The sequence below is a fragment of the Labeo rohita genome, chromosome 15 (assembly GCF_022985175.1).
Source record: "Labeo rohita strain BAU-BD-2019 chromosome 15, IGBB_LRoh.1.0, whole genome shotgun sequence".
Lineage (NCBI taxonomy): Eukaryota > Metazoa > Chordata > Actinopteri > Cypriniformes > Cyprinidae > Labeo > Labeo rohita.
Genome location: NC_066883.1, coordinates 14821729 through 14847213, shown reverse-complemented (window position 1 = coordinate 14847213; position 25485 = coordinate 14821729). Strand labels below are relative to the sequence as shown.

Here is a 25485-nt window from a genome sequence, read left to right as displayed (position 1 = left end):
TTTCCATGTTTCATTAACAGTTCATGTTAGTATTGTGTATTCACTATGGTAACTGTTGTTTCCATAACTCAAAAAATGACAAATCATTTACTCAGAAACTGCTAGTAATTTAAATTTGACAAAGTTACAAAGAAACAGCAGGCACCACATTTCATTAAATGTGAAATTCTGAAATAGTATTTTCTTGTTAAACATACTCCAATTATCGTTGTATTTACAGCTTCAAAATATATTGTATTTACAGTGTACTGTACATGGTCATGTAAAAAATGGCATCAGAGTGTTTGTACTTGTTGCTGTCTGAAGGGAGACTGTCATAACATTGGAAAGCAGTAGAGGGCACTGATGCTCTTTCTCTTCTTTCACTAGGAAGAAAATCTGCTATTGGGAATTCTGTTGCAGATGTACGGCACACTTGAGTTATACCTACTGCAGGCCCCAGTGAAATCCGCAGAATTAGAGTCGTTCATAAAATCATATTCATTGACCATCTCATCCTTTTTTTCTAATTTAATTTTGTTAGGAACCTCAGTTCTGTTTAACATAGTTAACATAGTGTTTCAATTATATAGAATCCACAGATTTCCCCTCAGAATTTACATAGGAAAAAATAAATAAAAATCAAGCTAAGGAAAAAAAAGAACATAAATACTATGATGGTATATAATACTTTATTGCTCAAATTCATGTTGTTTTACACACTCATTTTACTTTATTTGTTCTAGTTAAGTCTAGTTAAATGACAAAAGATAGAGCTCTTATACTTCATAATGCTTTTGAAAATATTATTAATAACACTGAATATAAGATATACATCTTGTTCAAAGACCACAGTGCAGCCAGACAGCTTGTCGTCATTTATCTCATTGGTATATGAACTGCTTGAACACTTGTGGATTTACAGAGATGGATGATTAGCTGTGAGGAACACTCTGAGCACATTGGATTTGAGTTCAGTCCAACTTAAAGTTCCCCAGACTGCTCCTCCTGCTGAGAGGCTCAGCGGGCCTGTATTTTACCTTTTGTTCTACCAGTCTGTTTCGTGTGGGGTCTGGGCTTACACTCCGACAGCGTAATGTGTCTCCTGTGAGCTCAGCTGCATCCTCTCTATTTTAATGAAAAGGTGAATAAAAAAATATTTTATCACTTTTATCTCCTGCTTCATTTCAGCTGTAACAGCCAAGTAATGTTTTGCATAAGAATTCAGTGGAATATATTTTTCAAGGAAAGGAGTGCCTGATATTTTTTTCTTGTTGGGGTACCATTAGATATTTTTTTAAAAAACTGTTTTAATGGCTTAATTGTTTATAATAATTGAATTAATTGTTTATAATATTTAATAATTGAATGAGCCCAAAGCTGGTTGAGTGTTTAGAACTGAAAGTATTTAATTATAATAAAATGTTTCAAGAGCAGGTGTTCAAATCAAGGATAAAAATATATTCTGCAAACAAAACAAACTATTTTAAGCCATCAAATAAACTAAGCCTGAGCTTTAATTTAGCAACGCATCTGTTTTATATGAGCAGCATGTGCCACTAGCACCTCAGCATGCCAGTGCTCTGAGAATCATGCCATTCATTTGATTAAGACATGAATACTTTGACTGCTATTGCAACACATTCTAATGGAAATAACTATTTTACATTTTAATCAGATTTGTATGTTTTTGTGCAATCTGCTTATGCCTCACTGACGGTTAGGTTTTGGCCTGGACTTCGATGCTTTCTTTAAAAAACAAAAACAAAAACATATGTTTATGAACAAAAGCATGTTGTATGAGTTTATATGAATTACATAGCCACCGATTCGTTCGTTTTATGCTTACCCTGTAAAAAAAACAAACAGAAGAAAAACAATTTGTTGAGTCAACTTAAAATAATTTGTTACCCCGCTGCCTTACAATTTTAAGTTCAGTCAACTCAAATACGTTTAGTCAATTTAAAATGTTAAGTTGTACTAAGTGACAACAAAAACATTGGTTTGTTAAACTTTAAAGCCGGGCTTGCCTAGAAATTTTAAGTTGAAGCAACTCAAATATCTAAGTTGTCACTTAGTACAACTTAATATTTCAACTTTTTTTTTTGAGTTGACTGAACTTAAAATTTTAAGGCAACTGGGTATCAAATTATTTTAATTTGACTCAACAAATAGTTTTATGATGTATATATATGATATATGTATATATATGATGTCCGTTGTATGAATTTATATGAATTACATAATCACCAATTTGTATGTTTTGTACACGTTCTGCTTGTGCTCAACTGACGGTTAAGTGTCACAGATGGGACTCTATGCTTTCTTTTTCTTTTCTTTTTTTTAAAATCATATGTCGGGAACAAAATCATAAATTATGTTGCAACCAATTTGTATATTTTTGTGTGCGATCTGCTTACGCTCCACTGATGGACCTTCATCCCTTTTTATTTCTAAAAATCCAACATTTGCGAAAAAAAAAAAAAAAAAACATATATATATATATATATTTTTTTTTTTTTTTTTTTTTTTTTTGGTGGATGGTGGATTACCATGCTTTCTTTTTTTTTCCTTTTCTTTTTTTTTCTAAAAATTGTATGTTTGTGAATAAAAATACAATGTATGATTTTATATGAATTACATAGCCACAAATTCATACATTTTTGTATCTGATCTGTTTATGCTCCATTGCTCCATGCTCCATACTTTTTCTTTCTTTTTTTTTTTTTTTTTTTTAATTGTACGTTTTCATACAAATCTCATTGTAATCTCATGCCACCTTGTAAAATACTCAGATCAGGTCGGGACGTAAATCTGAAACAGCAACAATAAAGCAAATGTAGCACTGATAATTCTAATTGAAAAGATACTACAGGTTCCCCAGAACCCTCTGGAGATCCTCTATACATCTTAAAATAGGCCAGTTCTCTGAGCAGCTGTTTCTAAAGTCTCTAAAGACTTGTCTTGAGAAAGTTTTTGATGCATCTGAAAAATATATTGAAGTTCCTTTGAGTTTGCAATACAATATTTGAGGCACCTTGAGAATCTCCTGTGGGTTCCAACAGGGTGTCAGTAAAAGGAACCCAAAATGCCTTCAGTATCTTTTCATTTTAGACTGAATCTGAGGGCTGGAAATAAGGTTGAGGGTAATTTATTTCTACATCAGTCTTACAGTACAATGCAAATAAGCAGCCAGGTACTTCAGGCAAAAGGGATAAATGTATTCACTTACATATTCTATGCTAAAACGTTTTTATTTCCTTTCTCTTTCTTCTTCCCAACACGGCTGATGGTAAAACCTTTCAGAATCATCCCTCCTATAGCTTCAGACCTCTTGCTCTAATAGCAATCTTGCCTGTGGTTGTAATCCATTCTTTCAGCGCCGCATTGAAAACTTTATGAGGAGGTTTGAGTGTGAGCAAAGCTTGACCTGCATTTTACCGAAGATTCCTCCGTCTGTCTCTCTCACTTCTTCTGTCTGCCTGAAAACTCTAATGTATCCAACAGACAATACATAATCCCTTAAAGGAACAGGCTCTCAGAAATTCTGTCGACATTTACAGCACTCTCACGCCATTTCAAACACACATTTTCTTTTTTGTTCCATGGACTTAATCTCCATGCATTATTTTTTAATGCAAAGAGCCAGTTCTGCCCTTCTGCCTCTGTTATGCACACAGAGCTCTCTGTTTGTTTTTTTTTTTTTTTTTTTTTTTTTCATACAAAATCCCTAATGAAAATCACATGTGGATTGAAATTATTTGACAAAGTGCATGCTGTGAAGCACAAAAGTACGCTGCCGAGCTGTGTTTGCTCACTGTGAGATGCTGATATCTCATTCGAGCCTGTGCTTGCATATTCAGAGCTTAATAACTAAAGGTTGCAATATCACTTCCTGGTATTAAAAGTAAATAACAGCAGAAGGAAATCTTAATATGATGACCTACTTTGGTACACCTCCTTTTTTCTTCCACAGGAAATGCTGGTAAAGGCCTTTTCTTACTCCATCTTGGGGGAATGATTTGATTAGGCTGACTTCAAATGTCTGTGGGAAGCAAAGCAAACACACACATACGTCAAAGCCTGAACAGAAATAAACCTTCCACTGGACAAATCACATTTACTCAAGCCTGAACAGGTGAAGAAGGGGTAATTCTCTCAAAAATTCCCCTCTTGATAAAATTACTTTTTCTTTGCTGTCTGTATCCAGTGTGAGTCCATCTTAAAATAATATTTAGTATTCAGTGCTCGCAGATGTCCTGCTTCTCCCGGCAGACCCCGATCTCTGATGAAATCTCGAACCTCTCAATTCTTAATACGAACCAGAAACCATGAAATGAAGTGGCATGTAGAAGTATTGTACTGATAGTGTACTTTTAATAGAGAAATAGTGTATATCAGTGTTTTTTTTACTCATTTTAAAGTTATTTTTGAAACTTTGGCTTGCAATTTGAATCACAAACTAAGCTGTCGCTGGAAGATAAACAGCATCTACATGGTTTCAATTTTCAAAAACATCTGTAAAAATTATCACAGCCTCAGTGCACTTACGAAACACGTAGTATAAAGTAAAGCTTCATACTGCCATCTGTTGGCCATACAGTATAAATACACAAATGTTTACATTGTTGATCATAAATTAGTTGTTTATTAAACAAACACACACGATTTATGTCTGAATATCACCTTGCAGCAGATTTACAGCAAAATTAGATTAATTAATTCAGATGATACTGAAACAGTTGACATTCGCAGACAGACAGACAATTCATAGTTTAAATTTGAAATAAGCACTGAAAATTCCTATAGAATCCAACTTCTGTGACCTCTGTGACCTCAGCCAACAGAACCAACCCGATTATTGAATCCAAGACCAACAGATGTACTACAAATATAGTTAACCCTACATAAATATCTTAAAGGAGAGCAGAAACTAGACTCCTGGTCAATCAATAAAGATGGTCTGATCACTTGATTTCTGTTTCCTGCATGTTTGTGGTTGGAGAAACCCCAAACATGCCCTTGACCCACAAACGTGGTGAGGGATCCAAGCAGAATGGATTTTTATGCAGGAACCATTAAGTCTGATGACTAGTGGATGGTTCAGTGGGAGCAGCTGCATCTAGTCCTGCACTTTACTTTGATATTCCCATATTCCAGCATGCCAGGATCATTCCTGTAGTATTAATTATGTTCATGATGCCAAGAAAATGAACAGGAAGGAGCCTAACAGGAAGACAACAAAGAGATAAACATTTCTCAGTTGTGGATTGGCAGAAGACTTAATTTGGATATTTTTAAAGCATTTTTATCAAGCAACATAGAATGTTTTACAGTAAAATAAACCTACTAAGATCTTAAAACGTCATAAAATTCATCAAATTTTTTGTTAAATCTTTACTCTATTGCTTCATTTATTGATTTATTGCTATTGCTATCACTTGAAAATTGTCATTTGTTAGTTAAAGAGATTTTTACTTTCCTGGACGGACAGTAAATATATGAAGAGTTCAGATGCAAAACCAGCTAAATCAATCTGATGTCTTTCTTTTAAAAAATGCATTTTTATCAGGCTCAGATGTATAGGTTTCAATGTAAGTACCGGCACTTCTGATTGGGCTGAGGCTGGTATTTTAGCGAGTTTGAAGAAAAAGAATTTGATGGACGTATAATATGTGTCGAGAGCATTCACTCACTATCATTCACTCATTTTTGACCGAGATGGCTTTTAGCAGGTTTTGCATCTGAACTCTTCGTATATTCTTAAATTTATTCTATATATCATCTTAGATTTATTTTTAAAAATCTAATAGAATATAATATACTTTATTGTCCTATTTTATCTTGGACAACCATGACTTGGCCAGTACGTAACATTAACTCACATATCATATTACAACACAAGAAATTACACATAGATATATCACAAAGCAAACATATGCCAAACAAACCCCTCATTTTTGCACTTCTCTGTTAACCCATTTGTGGTTTCATGCATATAGTCATGCTAATAGTGTCTTTCAACGCCCTGCTGAAAAAAACAACCAAAACCAGCCTAAGATGGTTAGCTGGTTTTAGCTGGTTTAAGATGGATGTAGCTGGTTTTAGCTGGTCTTCCAGCCTGACCAGTTAAGGAAGTGGCCAAAGCCAACTTAAAACCAGCCTGATGACAAGCTACGACCAGCTAAGACCAGGCTTTTGTTTGTTTTTCAGCAGGGAAGATCAATCTTTATTCATTAACAAATTTATTATGTATAAAAGTCGAATAACATTTGATGCAAACCCAAAACACTGCATCTAGCTTATAATCTCTTGAATATGAACACAACAGAGAACAAATCCATTTTTCTTAAAGTGGTGGAACATAGTGCAGAACAAAGTGCAGCCATTAAGTTGCCCCAACAGGGCATTGTGTATCAATAAGTTAAATGAAAATAAATAAATAAAGCTAAATATATATGTACACTTTCTGAGGAAAATGTGAATGGTGCTTGCTGTGACAAAACTCGGCACTAGGCACTAATAGTAACCCTAATTGTGTTAGCATCATGTTAACATCATGCTAACAATATGTTAATTGTGTTAGCATTATGCTAGCAATGTTATCTCAAGTAAAATGTTAAAACAAAATTTGCATGTTGCTAGCATTACATTAGCATGATTAGCATGTTGCATGTTTTTAACAAGAAGGTAATATGTGTAGCATAATGCTAACAACAGTATACCCCATAATATTATGTTATATGTATTTACAAGTCATTTGCCCACCGACAACTATTTGTTCAATTCAAGATTCAAGATTTGTTTTGTTTGGAAGATTCTAGAGACCCTAGTGATTATGTATGTTAACAAAAAATACTTGTTACTAACATGAAAATTAACTTTCTTTAGGAGGTAGGAAGTTGACAGCCTCATGTGACAGGGAGGAAGTCAGTGCCTTTTTCCCCCTTCAAAATTCTTTATTTGGTTGTTTGCTTGAATTTCACCCTGCTGAAAAAAACTATAGACACCATCACAAAATTTGTAATGGTTTTAGTTACAGTGGGACTTGTATTGGTTTTAATGGAAACTGTAATGAACCCCCTACTGGTAATTGGTCAGCTTCTATTGGTGGCTTGTTGAAACCAATAAATCCTAATGGAATATGTCCCAAAACACACTACAGAAAACCTTTTTTAATGGTTTTAATGGTTAAAAGTTGATGGTTTGTAATGTTTGTAATGGTATTTGTAATGGAAACCATTAGAATATTTTGTGACGGTTCTATTGTTTTGTTTTTTTGTTTTTTTTTCAGCAGGGCTTTGAGACATAAAACATGGATCACATCTAGAAAAATACGTACAAAAGGAAAATGACAATTATAAACTGCGACAACTATAGTTGCCGGTGGACTTAAATGGGTTAAATAATTTACAGCAGTTGGCTGAAAAATTTTTTGTAGCAATTTGATTTACACATCGGAATCCTCAATTGTTTTCCTGAGGGTAGCATTTTAAAACTCTCATGTAAAACGTGTGTATCATCAGCAACAATTTTCTTAGCTTGTCATAAAACAGCTACCTCATACATCTCTTGAATAGGTCATTCCGCATTCTAACCTACAAATTTTTTGAAAAAGTTTCGATTTTGCTTGGACCGTCAGATTTCCATACCATGCTGTAATGCTATATCTTATCAAACTCTCGAAAACAGACTGATAGAACAAAAATAAAATCCTCTGATTTACCCCAAACCTTCGCAAAAAATATAGCATCTGCTGCAGTCTAGAACACAGGTGTCACACCCCTGGACTTTCTAGTTGGTTTCTCCCATCATCCCCCCTGCAGTTCTGTGTGTTTTGGTTTCTCCCTCATTGTCTACACCTGTGTTTGTAATCAGTCTGTGTGTATATATAGCGTGTGTTTCCCCTCTTGCCTTGTCGGACGTTGATGTTACTACCCTGTGTTCCCCGTTGGATTTATTAAATACCTTTCGTTTATTTACGTCGTTGTTCGTGTGCTTCGTCTGAGCGTGACAGAACGTCCGACCAAAACAGTTTTTTCGTGCTTTCCCCTCCGTTTTATTTTTCGTCATTTTTTCCAGTCTTTTATTTCCGTTGTGTTTCCCCCATGGCTTCCCTACTCCGTCCTGAATTCATCCTCCTTCGGCTGAAGCAGGGGGATTTACCGCTCGAGGGATATACCATCATGTTCCAGCTAGTAGCTCACGCCACCAGCTACCCGGACGACGCGCTCTGTGCGTTTTATAACGCCAGCCTCAACGCGTCATGCAGAGCGCCGTCGTCCGAGGACGGCCCTCGAGCAGATTACGCCGCGTTTGTGGAGTGGACACTGGCGAGAAACAAACCCTCGTTCCCCACCTGTTCCTTGGAGAATCTCGCTAGCGCCACTCCGGGCCCAGAACCCAGCCAACCACCACCCCGACACGCGGAGCACGAGCCCGAGCCCGAGCCCGAGCCCACCGCAGACGGATCCCACGCTACCAGCGCGACCCAGGAGCCATCGCCCATCGGAGCGACAGAGCGAGCGGTCGTCACGGAACCGGATGAATTTGCGTCTGACCAGGTGCGAGAGCCAGCCACAATTCCCGCGACGGTGGGAGTGTCAGCGGAGCGTGAGAGTGCTGAGAACAGCATCCCCTACTGCACCACCGCTGAGGGTGAGCAAGATCTGGAACTGGGAGAATTTATAATGGACGGTAAACAGGACTTAATGTATTCTAAGGATATAAACTCTGAAATGTCAGCATGCATGGATTTCCCTCCCTCCCTCCCTCCCTCCCTCCCTCAGTTATCCATGTCAATTAGCCATAATACTTCAACCATGCCACCTCTGCCTCCTGTCAGCCCCCCAGCTCACCCGCAGGTCTGCCAGTCTCCATCGGTGTCATGGCTGGAGGATCCCTCATCTTCGCCTCCAGCCTCTGAGTCCTGGACTCCACCTCGGCCCTCCGACCCTGTGGCTCCACCCCGTCTCTCAGCTCCCTCGTCTCCACCGTCGCCCGTCGGTCCACCAGCTCCACCGGGCTCCATTGTCCCTCCGGCTCCGCCCTGGTCAGTCGTCGCCCCACCTTCACCTCTGGACTCCACTCCTCCGGCTGCGCCTCGTCGCTCCGTCCCTCCGGCTCTGTGGACCTCCTCCCTCCCGCGGGCACAGCCTCGGTCCTCTGTCGCTCCGGCTCCGCCTCTACCTCGGTCGCCAGATCCTTGGGCTCCGCCTGGGCCCTCCGGATCCTCGGGGTCGTCCAGGATCATCGGCTCTCCGTCTCCGCCTCAGGCTCTACCACCACCTACTCCGCCTCCGTCGGTCGGCCCCATGGAGTCGTTAGCCTTTCCTCCACCATGGCTCCTCCCTCCATCGGCTCCACCATGGGGCTCCATCATGGCTGCGGTCTGGGTCTCACCTGGCTCCTCCTGCTCCAGCCCCCTCCTGTCACCTCCTTGGCTCCTCCCTCCATCATCACCTCCATGGAATATCCCGTCATCACCCTGGACTCCATCTTTTGCCCTCCTCCCGGGAGTCCGTCCTCCACCGAAGCCCCCTCCTAAGACTCTGTACAGCTTGTTGTCCCTGTTTGTCGGCGCGAAGACGCGCCTTCCGGGAGGGGGAGGTAATGTCACACCCCTGGACTTTCTAGTTGGTTTCTCCCATCATCCCCCCTGCAGTTCTGTGTGTTTTGGTTTCTCCCTCATTGTCTACACCTGTGTTTGTAATCAGTCTGTGTGTATATATAGCGTGTGTTTCCCCTCTTGCCTTGTCGGACGTTGATGTTACTACCCTGTGTTCCTGTGTCTCCTGTGTTCCCCGTTGGATTTATTAAATACCTTTCGTTTATTTACGTCGTTGTTCGTGTGCTTCGTCTGAGCGTGACAACAGGTTATTGATTTGAGAAGACCAACATAACAAATTGTCCATATAAACACTAAAATATTTGTGATGAAACCTGTTCAGTAAACTTTCCATTTATTATTACAGGGCTATGATCCCCCACAGATCTAGGGTCGAAAATCACGTCAACAGTTTTTGTTCCATTTAAAATCAAAGATTATCATCACACCATCCTACAAATCTATCAACTGTGAAGGAGTAATAATCCTGTGCAATAAACTTAATATTGCTGTATCATCTGAGAATTTAATAAAAAATATTATCCTGACCTGAAACACATTCGTTGGTAAATAATGTAAACAGAATGGGCGAGCTAACACAGCCCTGCGGTGCCACCGTGTTAGTGATTTTCACCTCAGAATTACAACTGTTGATCCTAACTTGTGTACGATTTGTTAAAAATGATTAAAACCATTTGATACAAAAAGGGTTCACTTTCAATTCTATCAGCTTCCTAAGTAATATCTTAAGTTAGAGTGTACTAAATGCTGAACTAAAATCTATAAAAAGTAAATGTGCATATTCTTGGGTATCCTCTAAAAGCCTATTTACCAAATAAAAGATACAATTAATGGCATCCTCAGTCCCCCATCCAGCCTTGTAAGCAAACGTAAGCAGGTCATGTGAAAATCTAACCTCCTCGTTTAGAACATTTACAACTAGTCTTTCAAAACATTTAATTATATTTGAAGTTAAAGCTACAGGTCTAAAATCACAATTCTCAACTGGCCAATTTTTCTTGGGAACCAGCGTAATTATGTTTTAATTTTTTTATTATTTATTTATTTTTTTATTAAAAGACACAAAAGACATATTGCACACAAATCACTGCATTCTCTTTTCAGGATCATTAAAATGAATTATTTTACCAAAATAAGAGGGATCATACAAAATGCATGTTATTGTGTATTTAGTACTGACCTGAATATTTCACATAAAAGATGTTTACATATAGTCCACAAGAGAAAATAATAGCTGAATTTATAAAAATGACCCGGTTCAAAAGTTTACATCCCCTTTATTCTTATTACTGTGTTGTTACCTGAGGGATCCACAGCTGTGTGTTTTTATTTATTTGTTTGTTTGTTTAGTGATAGTTGTACATGAGTCCCTTGCGTGTGAACAGTTAAACTGCTTACTGTTTATTCTTTCTAACAATGACTGTATGATTCTGAGATCTATCTTTCCACACTGAGGACAACTGAGGGATTCATATGCAACTATTACGGAAGGTTTAAACGCTCACTGATGCTTCAGAAGGAAAAACGATGCATTAAGATCTGGGGGGTGAAAACGTTTTGAATTTGAATAAAATTTAAATTATTTTGTCTTCTGGGAAACATGCAACTATCTTCTGTACCTTCTGAAGGGCAGTACTAAATGAAAAAAAAATATATATATTTTGGCAAAATAAGAAAAATGTGCACATCTTCATTCTGTTCAAAAGTTTTCACCCCCCGGCTCTTAATGCATGGGTTCCCTTCTGGAGCATCAGTGAGCATTTGACCCTTCTGTAATAGTTGCATATGAGTCCCTCAGTTGTGCTCAGCGTCAAAAGATGCATCTCAAAATCATACAGTCATTGCTGGAAAGGGTTCAAATACACAGAAATTCTGGAAAACCAAAACATTTGTGGGACCTGAAAGATTTTTCTGAAGAACAGCGGGCAGTTTAACTGTTCAGGACAAACAAGGGACTCATGAACAACTATCACTAAACAAAAACACACAGCTGTGGATCATTCAGGTAACAACACAGTATTAAGAATCAAGGGGTTGTAAACTTTTGAACTGGGACATTTTTATAAATTCAACTATTATTTTCTCTTGTGGACTATATGTAAACATTTTATGTGAAATATCTTATTCAGGTCAGTACTAAATAAACAATAACATGCATTTTGCATGATCCCTCTTATGTACCAAATCACAAAATTTATTTAAAACTGCGATTTTCTAGAGCACCAAATGAAAAGTCTGATCTCTCTCGAGCTACTAAAGAATTCAAGTTCTTCTTAAAGAATAGCACAACATTACACAATAACACACAATTCAGAACAGACAAACTAAAGCTGATTTAAAGGCAGAGGACGCCTTTACCCCTCATTACACTAATATTAATTTATTGTCAGGTCTTTTCATTATTCTCACTCCATGAAATTTTCCACACAAGCAACACATCAATCAAACTCCCATGTTATATGCGGTCTTCTTTAGTCTCCATTCGTGCGTTTTCTACAAATAATCTTTCCTTTATCACCCTTAATGAGCGAAAACTCCATGGGCCTAGCATGTGTCCTGGAGCGGCGCGTCTGAAAGCGTGTATACGTGCGCACGCCTAGTGGGTGACTTTTGGCAATGGCTTCTCCCATCTGTGAAGGGCTAGTACGTAGGGAGGCGGCTCGCTGCAGAGGCTCTTCTCTGGCAGACATGTTTCTGGGTCTCCCCCTTGAACAGATGGACTTCCTAGGAAATTTAGACGCCTTTAACCACCATCCATCTCTATAACAACCATGCGAACCAATCAAAAGTGCTAATTTACACCCACCATAACACTCCAAAAGCCAAGCAACCATTTCAGAATCAAATTGGTACCATTATTATGTGGGTCTGGGAGGTGAGTAAAAGTAATGTCAGTGTGTTCTCACAGTGTGGTCATAAAGCAAATAACTATTTGGAAAAAGGGCCTTACTGCATCAGTCTGAGACAAATAACACTTGCGCTGAAGGAAGAAATAATATGAAAGACACAAAAGGCATATTGCACACAAATCACTGGACAGCAGCCAGCTCAATTAAGACGGCTGTGAAAGGCCTCGCTTCTGTTGCTCATAATGGAGTATCAGGATATATAGCATGTTCATACAGAATATATCTACTGTATGGCTGGAAATGTACTGGGCAGCACCAGAATTTTTACAGTCAATGCTGTGTGTTGCCTATAAATGGTTTAAAGGTGGCTTTTCTATCAGATCACCATTCAACGAAATTCATTTTTTTTAAGTCATTGTGATCTCTGTATCTCAAAGGAATCCATCCATCCATCCATCCATCCATCCATCCATATGCTTTGAATTAAAATTCATAACAAGCTAAAAATGTTGGGTATTTTTTTAATTCTACTTTTTGTTTGTTTGTTTGTCTGTTTGTTTGTTTTTCATATGCTTCAAATTAAAACACATAACTTAAAAATGCATTAAAAAATGGGGGTATTTTTATGTTTTTTTTTTTTTTTTTTCCATATGCTTTGAATTTAAAATACATAACATACTAAAAAAAGGAGAAGAGGTATTTGTATTTTATTTTTTACATTTTTCTGTCATATGAGTTAAAACATAACATAAATTGGGGGGTTATTTATTTATTTATTTAATTTATTTATTTATTTATTTATGTATTCATTAATTAATTCATTTTAAACATAAACAAAACAAATGTATGTATTTATTTATTTAATTTTTTAAACTTAAAATAAATAAATAAATAAATAAATAAATAAATAAATAAATACATACATACATACATACATACATACATACATACATACATACATACATACATACATACATTAATTAATACATAAATTAATTAATTAATTAATTAATTTATTTATTTATAGTATATTTATTTATTTACAACATTTATAATGATAAAACATATTTCAGTTTCAAATAAATGCTGCTTCAACAAACAAATAAACAAACAAACAAACAAACAGACAAATAAATAAATAAACAATCAGTTTCCACAAACATATTAACAGCTGTTTTCAACATTAAAGAAACATCTGTTTAACAAATAGATGTTTCTCTGTCAGATTGGGTAATTTTTCCTCATTGCCTGCTAAACTCTCCTGTGCCTCCTTTCTAAAATTAAATCTTTTCTTTCTGTGAAAACTTTGGAGACGGCTATCCATGCACTTATTACATCTCGCTTGGATTACTGCAACTCTCTTTATTTTGGCATTTCTAAATCTTCCATTGCTCGATTTCAAGTAGTACAAAATGCTGCTGCTGCAAAATTCCTCAAAGGGCAATGCAAATTTGATCACGTCACTCCAATTCTGAAATCATTGCATTGGTTAGCTGTACATTTTAGAATTGAGTTTAAATGTTTCTTCTTTATGTTTTTAAATCTATAAACAATCTGGCACCGAGCTATCTGTCTGATCAACTTTATCCATACAGTCCTACACGAAATTTGAGGTCTGGTGATCAAAGACTTCTCTCTGTCCCCAGATCAAGGTTAAAGCATAGAGGGGATAGAGCTTTTGCAGTTGCTGGCCCTAGGCTGTGGAATAGCCTCCCAGCCTATATTAGATCGGCACAGTCTTTAACTGTTTTTAAATCATCTCTTAAAACTTATTTCTTTTCTTTGGCTTTTAATTCTTTGTGAGTTTAAGGTTTGTATCTGTGGTTTGGTATTTATGTTCTATGTCTTCATCTGTTCAGCACTTTGGTCAGCCGTGCATGCTGTTTGTAAATGTGCTATACAAATAAAACAAACTTGAAACTTGAACTTGAAAGATAATTAATAATAATAATAATAATAGTTTCATCAAATCAGCATATTAAAATAATTTCTGATGGATCATGTGACACTGAATGATGCATAATGATGCTGAAAATTCAGCTTTTAATATTTTAAAATATATTCAAATAGAACAGTATTTTAGTAATATTTTACCATTTTAATGTTACTCCTATATTTTTGAGCTTAGCTTAAGAGACTTCTTTCAAAAACATTCATACTTATCTTAAAGAAGCCAAAGAACACTTAATATACCTCACTATTATTTTCCTCATAGAAATGATTGGGTTTTCGTCTGTGCTCCCCCCGCTGGTGACCTTTTATTCTGATTCAAATTTTTAATTTTGATTATTAATTTTCCCCTACTAATTTAGCCTTCAGAAGTTTGAATAGAACAACTGAACAAAAGACAAATACATAATATATATATATATATATATATATAATTATTGTTATTACTATTATTATTATATTTTTTGAAAACAATAATATGAAAAAAGAGAAAAGATCCAACACTATCTCACAAACAATTTGTATGTATTTTACGAGGTGGCTAATTTGTACAAATTTGTATGAGCTCACTCGAATGATTTTGTAAATTTTCTTTGAGTGGTAGGTTTAGGGGGTGTACAAATTAGCCACCTTGTAAAATACGTATAGATCGCTGTGAGATTGGGTTGAAAGATCCACAGATTTGTGCGTCGGTAACACTTTAGTATAGAGACCAATTCTCACCATTAACTAGTTGCTTATTGGCATGCCTATTATTAACATATTGGCTGTTTATTATTAATTATAGCACACATATTTTGAATGACCATATTCTACATCCCTACCCTTACAAAAAAAAAAAAAAAAAAACACATGAATTTCACATGTATTTCACATGTGATCACATGTGTCCACATATTTTCCTAAACTTAAAGGGGTCATCGGGTGCCCATTTTCCACAAGTTGATATGATTCTTTAGGGTCTTAATGAAAAGTCTATAATATACTTTGGTTAAAAATTCTCAATGGTAGAGTAAAACAACATCCTTTTTACCTTGCCAAAATCAGCTCTGCAAAAATCATCCCATTCTGGTCAAAGCTGCTTTAAATGCAAATGAGCTCTGCTCGCCCCACCCCTCTCTTCTCTCTGAGGAGTGACGAGCCTGTTTACTTTAGCCACATTTAGCTGTGTTTAGCTGCTAAACTTGCTACCTAGCACATTTTTAGGAAAGGCGACTGCAAAGATTCATAAAAAAAACCCCTTATACTCACTTCTACTGTAAGTGAAGCTGGATCACGAATGATTCGTGCAAACATAGACGGATATATGTAGATCGGGAGGCGCATTCCCTTCACAAACAAACGCAATCCACTGCATCATCAGCAGCTCAGATGTCGGGAGTAAATGACGACCACTACGTTCATTATTACATAGTGTTGGGTTCGAGTCCACCTAAGTCGAGTCCAAGACGAGTCAAGTCCAAGTCCCAAAGGGTCCAGTCCAACTCGAGTCTGAGTCCAGAAAACACTGCTGTTTGTCAGCATCCTAATATTGTTTTAACCCATGGGTGCCCAAATGGGGTCCTGGAGGGCCGGTGTCCTGCAGAGTTTTGCTCCAGCCCCAATCAGACACACCTGAACCAGCTAATCAAGCTCTTAACAGGCATACAAGAAACCCCCTGGCAGGTGTGTTGAGGCAAGTTGGAGCTAATCCAAGGACCAGGACTGAGTTTGGGCATCCCTGTTTTTAACCTTCACAACTAGAAAAATGCAATGTCATTGTAATGTAAGAAAAACAAACCTGCTGTCGCTTTAAGATCTGATGCACAGATCGAATATTTTGACGCATCAGTATTTCTCCCAACTGTTTAGGTTTACTTAAGACAAAACCGATTGCATTTAAATGAATAGTCTCCAAGACGAGAATGTGTGTAGCAATAACAGAACCTATTAGAAGCAAAAGAGAACTCTGCATTCGCACACTGACTGAGAGGCGGGTTCTGTGAGTGCGCTTCAAGTGTGTGTACACGCATAAACCCATCGGCTTTCAAGTAGCCATCTGAACAAGACTTAAAAACACATGCAAATACTAAATATCACTTTCGTGATAATGCATTGAGTCAGTGACATTTCCCTCAACTGTCTCTGGACTCGGATGGACTCGGGATATTTTCAGAGTCCGAAAGGCTCGAGTCCGAGTCAAGTCTGACTAAAAATGCATCCGAGTCTGTGACAAGTCCGAGTCGCCTAAAAATTGTACTCGAGAACGAACTCGAGTCCGAGTACCCCAACTCTATTATTACATCCAGCAACACAACACCTCAATTGCTCAATTCTTGTCTAACTTACATCCCTGCTCCAGCATCAAAACATGGAGGTTGGACTGTTACAGCTGATCTGAGGTAAGATGCTAATGTCAATCAACTATCGTGGGAGCGGCCTCTGTGGGTGTGATGCCAAAACAACAGGCATCTGAGAATGGCTCGATTTGAAAAAGGGAATATTATTTTTACAGATTCATTAAAAACCACTGCATGGATTTTTATCATTATAGGGTATTTGTACATACACTGCCAACACACATTAATGTTCAAACAACATGTAAAAGTGAACTTAGCATCCGATGACCCCTTTAAGAACTACCCCTAACCCAACCCTAATGCTAACCTAACCTTATTAACTCCTAATAAGCATCTCATTAGGAGTTTATTAAAGAAAAATGCATAGTTAATGGCTTCTTAATAGCGATAATTGGATCTTAAAATAAAGTTTACCCAATTTCATATTCAGTTTACTTTTGCTAACTATTTTAAGTTTATATGGAGAGACGAAAGCTAAACTCATCCATTTAACAAAGAAAACAAATCAAATGATGAAATATTCTGTATAAATCTGAGTTTTGTGGTGTGCAAATTCAAAGCGCTCCTCTCACAAACACTCCAAGTGTGATTCCAGTCAGCGATGTGCTGCGGTGCATACTGAAGCGAACTGAAGGAGGGACTTGAAAAGGAATTCTAAACAAACACATAGAGTACAGTGCTCACTGCTGCTTGAATTTGACTGTGTGTTTGCTCCATGTCTAACAATATGTGTAGGCATTTACAATTACGAATGCATGTTAAACAGCATTGATTTACTCTTAAAGAAACAGTTCACCCAAAAATGTTAATTTGCTTAGAATTTATTCACCCGCAGGCCATCCAAGATGTAAAGCTTGTTTTTCATTGAAGCAGATTTGGAGACATTTAAGCATTACATCACTTGCTCACGAACAGTGTTGGGAAGGTTACTTTGGAAATGTAATAGGTTACTCTATTTAAAACATAATAAGTAGTGTAACTTTTCAATTACTTTATTAAAGTAATGTAACATTACATTTGATTACTTTTTGATTACTTTTCTAAATTTCTAATATTTTCAGCTTTTAATCATTTTGAAACATTTAAACTAGGCAGTTAAGGAGTTAACCTTACAGTATCACTCAAAACTGATTACTGTCAGACTTTCAAAATCCTTTATCATTGATTTAAGATTATAATTAATAAGGGATAATGCATATTTATTTTGCAGTAACAGCTGGCTGGATGTACATTGTCCCACTTATTACACAGCTGCCTGCTACAAAAGTAAATAATTAGACACTTTCTTGTCTGAAATATTTGAATGCAAAGCTTCCATGAAGAAGTCAGTTTCTAGCAAGCAGCAGGTTCAAACTAGACTGACATTTAAGGGATACAGTACAGTCATGCCACTTTTATTACATTTCACTGTATAAATAATTAAGTACTAGTACTTACAGTACTAGTTTGTTAGTTATCTTATAATCCATTACAGTGTACAGCAGCTGCGTTTGTATGAAACAACAGAGTGAGTCCACGATACCAGGATGACAGAATTAAGAAATTTTACACAAAAAATTGAATCAAGTTTTAATATTTTATTAGCTAACCAAACTCAAAGCTTCCACCAAGAAAAACTAAGCGTATAGCACTGACTTAAGTTGCCTGGGTGAGTCTGTGTTATTAGCCTTTACCAGTTGTTGTCAGGGAATAACACACCTTGGAATGTCATGACTGACCAATCAGAATCAAGCATTCCACAGAGCCATGTAATAAATTAAAAATTTAAAGCACAGCCACCACAAATTCAGACTTAACATCTCTTATTTACTTTGAGATCATTCTGAGGTTAAATACAGATTTAAAATAACAATAAATAGTTTAATAGCTATGATACTGGTTTTGAAATCAAATGTTTGCATAGTTATGACAGGAAACACTGGCATCTAACAATGCCTGGGAAAAAGCAATTATGCATAAACCCAAATAAAAAATAAAACAGTTATCGAATAAGTCAAATAGTATCAAAAGAGATGCGTTTTCAGCAGTCGCTTGAAAGTTGTTAGGGAGTCGGTATTCCGGATAGGGGTGGGAAGATCATTCCACCAACCAGGAACGGTGAAAGAGAATGTTCTGGAAAGTGATTTTGTGCCTCTTTGTGATTGTACAACGAGGCATCGCTCACTGGCGGATCTCAGAGTTCTGGAGGGAGTGTAGATTGGTAGCAGTGAGTGGAAGTAGGCGGGCGCTGAGCCTGTGGCTGTTCTATATGCAAGCATCAGTGTCTTGAATTTGATGCGAGCTGCAACTGGGAGCCAGTCATGGTGATAAAGAGAGGTGTGGCATGGGCCCTTTTGGGCTCGTTGAAGACCAGTCGTGCTGCTGCATTCTGAATCATATGTAGAGGTTTGATTGTGCATGAAGGAAGACTGGCTAAAAGAGCATTGCAGTAGTCCAGCCTAGAAATGACCAGGGCCTGGACAAGAAGTTGTGTAGCCTGCTCCGTTAGAAAGAGCCTGATCTTTCTAATGTTGTGCAATGCAAACCTGCAAGATCGAGCAGTTTTAGTTATATGGTCTTTGAAAGTCATCAACGATTACACCAAGATTTCTGGCTGAACTTGATAGGGTAATTGTTGATGAACCTACAGTCTACAGTCATGCTGTAGAGTCGGAGTGGCAGGGAAGACAAGGAGCTCAGTCTTTGCCAGGTTGAGCTGCAGGTGATGTTCTTTCATCCATGCTGAGATGTCCGCCAGGCAGCCTGAGATCCATACAGCTACCGTTGGATCATCTGGTTGAAATGAAAGATAGAGCTGTTTGTCATCAGGATACCAATGGTAGGAGAAGCCATGTGCCTGTATGATGGGTCCCAGTGATGTAGTGTATATGGAGAAGAGGAGGGGTCCAAGAACTGATCCCTGAGGAACCCCAGTGACCAGATGATGTGCTTTGGATACCTCCCCTCCCCAGGCCACCCTGAAAGACCTACCTGTGAGATAGAATTTAAACCAGTGAAGTGGAATCCCTGTGATGCCCAGTGATGAGAGAGTGGACGGGAGGATCAGATGATTCACAGAGTGAAAAGCAGCAGATAGATCCAGCAAAATGAGTACTGATGATGTGGAATAATAATGAAAATAGAAATAATTACACATTTTACTTACATATTTTTTCTCAGTAACTGTAACTAATTACATTTATTTTGTAATTAAATTACGTAATTCCATTACATGTAACTAGTTACTCCCTAACACTGCTCACCAATAGGTCCTCTGCAGTGAATGGGTGCCATCAGAATGAGAATCCAAACAGCTGATGAAAACAACACAATAGTTCAAATAATCCACACAACCCAGTGCATCAATTAACATCTTAAAGGGGTCATCGGATGCCCATTTTCCACAAGTTGATATGATTCTTTAGGGTCGTAATGAAAAGTCTATAATATTCTTTGGTTAAAAATTCTCAATGGTTGTGTAAAACAACACCCTTTTTACCTTGCCAAAATCAGCTCTGCAAAAATCATCCCATTCTGGTCGAAGCTGCTTTAAATGCGAATGAGCTCTGCTCGCCCCGCCCCTCTCTTCTCTCTGAGGAGTGACGAGCCTGTTTACTTTAGCCGCATTTAGCCACTAAACTGTGCCGCTGGCACATCATTAGGAAAGGCGATCGCAAAGATTCATAAAAAAACCCTTATACTCACTTCTGCTGTAAGTGAAGCTGGATCATGAATGATTTGTGCGAACATAGACAAATATATGTAGATCGGGAGCATTCCCTTCACAAACAAATGTAATCCACTGCATCTTCAGCAGCTCAGATGTCAGGAGTAAATGACAAATATGTTCATTATTACATCCAGCAACACAACACCTCAATCGCTCAAGTCTTGTCTTACATCTTACATCCCTGCCCCGGCATCAATACATGGAGGTTGGACTGTTAAAACTGATCTGAGGTAAGATGCTCATGTAAATCAACTATCGTGGGAGCGGCCTCTGTCGGTGTGACGCCACAACGACAGGCATCTGAGAATGGCTCGATTTGAAAAAGGGGATATTATTTTTACAGATTAATTAAAAACAACTGCATGGATTTTTATCATTATAGGGTAGATTTAATGTTCATTAATGTTCACATTAATGTTCAAACAACATGTAAAAGTGAACTTAGCATCCAATGACCCCTTTAAGTGAAAAACTGTGTGTTTGTTAGAAAGAAATCCATCATTAAAAATTTATCTGAATCAGGACAGAAATATGCACAGATCAAGCACTGTCCAGAACAGTTCTAAAAAAAATATTTTGGTGGACTTTGAGGTGAGAGGACAACAGGGGATGCATTTTTTTCAAAGGAGAAAGTGTTATTATGGATTATAGACTATTATTTTGTCCAGAAGTGATGGTTTAAATTAAGTTAAGATGCTGTAATGATACATTTGTTTCTTACAAACATGCAGCTTTTTGCTTCACAAGATGTTAATTGATGGACTTTATGTTGTTTTAGCTGTTTAGACTCTCATTCTGATGGCACCCATTCACTGCAAAGGATCCATTAGTTAGCAATTGATATAATGCTAAATTTCTCCAAATATTCTCCTATGAAGAAACAAACTCATCTTGAATGTCCTGAAGGTGAGTCAATGTTCTGCAAATTGCCATTTATGGGTGAACTATTCCATTAATGATTAGAGGGCCAGTCCCCACCAGAAAGAAATTTTTTGCGTACCACAGCAAGAACAACAGCCTATGGCTTTGAAACAAAATGAGAGTGGGTAAACACTGACAGAATTTTCATTTTGGATGAACTATTCTTGTGATTAGAAGTCTATTAAAACAAATTAGTGGATTGGTGGTTTAATCAAACTCCAATAACTTTAGACCAGATGACTGAGAATGATGCTCATAATGTTCTCAATTACATGAGGGTCAATATACAGTGAAATAAACCAAACTACCCCCCCTAAAAACAGTCACTAGTCATCTGGGGGACCTTTAGGATCCCGGAGGAGCTCTGTGCTCATTTCTGCACAGGACTGATATAATCAACCCCTGGCATGATTAGTCACTCTCTCCTTCATCTTCCGTGTTTATTAATCTGCACCATCCCAAAGGTCACGCACAGGACATAACACAATCACTGGGGAGTCCAGCAATAGATGTTAACGAGCCTTTTAATATCAAGAAACTCCGCAGATGCCTCTGAATTGAAAAGTATGGTCTCATCTGTCTCATAAAGAGGTATACTGGAAAAAAAAATACAGCCATGATATTAGACTGGGAGTGTAATCAGCATGGCCGGCAGTGGCTTAATCTTGTGTGACTTGCACAAAATGAGGTATTGGAGTGGCCACAAGGAGATGTGCTGCTTGCTTGGGTTTTATTACTCTGTATTGAATCAGACCAACATGAAATACTGTTTCAAAAATGATTAGACCGTAACCTCAGAAAAACTGATGCATTTCTTAATGAAATCAGCATGAGAAGCACCCAAAAGGCATTCAAAAGTACCCTCAAATTCATGCCAAAGCTTGAAGCAGAACAGAGTCAGGCTAGACGGCATTTTTCATTGGACGTAAATGAAAATGAGGCTGTGAGGAGATAGAAATCCAGTCTGTAATTGGTTGTACTGTTATACTTTGATTTTGTTTACAGTGGATCAAAACTCTGCAACGCAGTGGTTGTGAAAATTAGACATCATATAAAAGAAATAGAAAAAGAAAAAAAAGGTTCAGCATTTGTCATAATTTACCTTGCAAATCGTTCAGACTGATTTTAGAAACAGATCAAGAATGATTTTTTTTCTTTCAAACTGCATTTACATCCTTTTTAAAGATCTAAAACAAAACTATGTAAAAAAGATTGATCAGAACATTAACTTTATTCTGTATTTCTCCTTTTGTGAATGTTGTTTTTTACAATGTTGTTATTAATAACTAAGACTAAAATGATTTCATTATTCATTTGAAATACATTTTAGACTAAAAACTAAAACTTAAAATAAATAAGTAAATAAGTAAATAAATAAATAAATAAATAAATAATAAACTAGACTACAAACTGTGCCTTGGCAACTTACTAAAACAAAGTATAAAATGAAAAACTGAAATAACTAAAACTAAACATAAATATAAAAATAATAATAAACAAAAGCACATAACAAAATTACTAAAATTTGAAGTGAAATGACAATGAAAACAGAAAAATATAAAATGCTTATAATTAATAAATAATAACAATAACAATAATATTACACTGTAAAAAGTGGCAATTGTTTTTTTTTTTTTTTTTTTTTTTTTTTTTTTTTTTTTCTCATTTCTGCTTGATTTTACCCATATACAATTTGTTCCACAGAATAAACACAATCACACAGGTTTGGAACAGCATTATGGAAAAGATGACGGAAACCTCACTTTGTGGATAAACTCTCTCTTTAAGATTGCAACCTGTTGAATGAACTGCAGCTCCATTACCCGCCTTGTTTTCATTCCCGCCAAATGGAACATGACGCCATTCAGATGAAACCATTCTAAAAACTGCAATCTTTTAGTCCAGGCTAGTTGTTGTAGCCTCTCATGAGCGCTTCCATGGCATTCTAATGACTGTAGCACTGCCTCCAGGCCTGCCGCTGCATTATCTCTTCAAAACAAGGCAAAGACAAACCCCAAGTTTGTCATACCGCCAACCCAACAAAAGCCTCCTGGAGCAATCCATGAGGTAGACTCTGAATTCAAAGAAGCTTATGTTAAAGCTGTCATCCAGATCAAATTTACAATCCAAACTCCCTAAAACTACTGTCAATGTAGTGTGCAATAAATGCATCAAGAATGAGAGACCTGGCAGGGGATGTCTTTGTTTAAACTTGTGGTGGAAGAACCAGGTAATGTATTATAATCCATCCATTTGTGAATGGTAATTGCACGAGAAAGGTTCCCTGATTCTAATGTGACCTCGGGGCTAATTTGTGTGCTGCTCTGAATAGTTGAGATGTCCATTAGCTTCCATCCGTGACCTCTCTTAGCGTTTTGAGTGGGGCTTAGCTGAAACTGAATCATGAATTCAGCCTGAGCTTTTCTTTATGTTTTTGCGTCTTGTGGCAGCCCACCTCGTTCTACATTTAGACCTTTTAGTGCTTTGAAGAACAAGAAAAGTGAAGCTTCACCGTTGCATTATGGACAGGAGTTCATTGAGGCCGTCCGCTTCCCTGCTCATTGTGAAATCTATCACAGCGTATCGTATACCCTTCACTCTGACTGATAGCTATGCCATAAGTCGTTTTGTAAAACATTCTGTTCTGAAGGACGTTTTAACAGCACTTTTTACTTTTACATTTACATTCATCTTCATGGCAGACGCTTTCTTACTATAGTGACATGCAAGAATGTGCTTGTGGCAATTATCCTAGCCGGCAGCTCACGGTACAAATCAAGTACAAAGACAAAGTCAAAAAGAACAGTGCTTAGAAAGCAGAAATCATGGCTTGAAGGTAACAAGAGCCTGGAATGATGGTTGCTTCCAAAACCAGATTATACTCTATGCTGGAAAAAAAAAAAAAAAAAAAAAAAAAAAATAAACAACAACAAAACATTGTAAGACAGTTTGTGATGGTCAGGATCAGGCTGGGCAACTCTGGGCCTCGAAATCCGCTTTCCTGCAAAGTTTGGCCAACCCTGATCATCTGATCAAACTCACCTGTCTGTAGTTTTCTAGTAATCTTGAATACCTGAACACCTAACTGGGTATGACCAGCTAACGAGTGTCCCAAACCATAAAAAAAAACAGCAAATCAGACCAGCTTGACAAGTTAACAACTGTCCCACACTCCTCTAAAACCTGCAAAACAAATGAGTCTAACCAATTAAATAAGTCTGTCTAACCAACATATGCCCAAACTCCTCTAAAACCAGTAAATTAGACCAGTTTGACCAGTTGACGTCCCCAAAATCCCTCTAAAACCAGCACACCAGACCAGCCAGCTAAAAAGTTCTAACTGGCTACAAGTGAGCCAATCACCTCTAAAATTAGCAAACTAGACCACTATGACTAGCTAACAGGTCTGCAAAAAATCTCTAAAACCAGCAAATCAGATCAGCCTAACCAGCTAACTAGGTCTGACCAGTTAACAAGTTCCCTAAACCAGCAAACCAGCAAACCAGACCAGCCTGACCAGTTTAAATGGTCTGACTAGGTAAGTCCAACTTAGGATGGGTTAAATGCAGAGCACAAATTCTGAGTATGGGTCACCATGCTTGGCTACATGTCACGCCCTTTCCTTTCTTTCCTTAAAATCATTAAAGCACAAAGCCTGACCAGTTAACTATAGGTCTAACTAGCTAACAAGTGCCCCGATTTTTGTCTAAAACCAACAAACTAGACCAGTATGACCAGTTTACATGTCCCCAAAATCCTTCTAAAACTAGCAAACTAGACTGGCCTAATCAGCTTAAATCTGACTAGCTGCAAGTTCCCCAAAACCAGACTAGCCTGACCAACTAAAATGGTATAATCAGTTAACAGGTGCCACAAACCCCTTTAAAACCCACACACCAGACCAGCCTGCTGTAATCAGCTAAATGGGTCTGACCAGCTAACAAGGGCCCCAAACACCTCTAAAATCACCACATTAGACAAACCTAACCAGCTGTCGAGGTCTGACCAACTACCAAGTCCCTCAAACCTCTCTAAAACCAGCAATCGAACCAGCTAAAAAAAGTCTGACCAATTAACAAGGCCCAAACCCCTATACAACCATCAAACTAG

The 25485-nt window shown here is 37.5% G+C and overlaps 1 long non-coding RNA gene across 1 annotated transcript; it reads right to left on the bottom strand.

The window, feature by feature from the left end:
• Positions 1–702: 702 nt before the first annotated feature.
• LOC127177615 (uncharacterized) lies at positions 703–4252 on the bottom strand. Its single transcript, XR_007829251.1, has 3 exons — positions 4166–4252; positions 3927–4024; positions 703–1107 (listed from the first exon to the last, which is right to left on the bottom strand). It is a non-coding gene; the product is annotated as an uncharacterized LOC127177615 (long non-coding RNA).
• Between the last annotated feature and the right edge of the window lie 21233 nt (positions 4253–25485).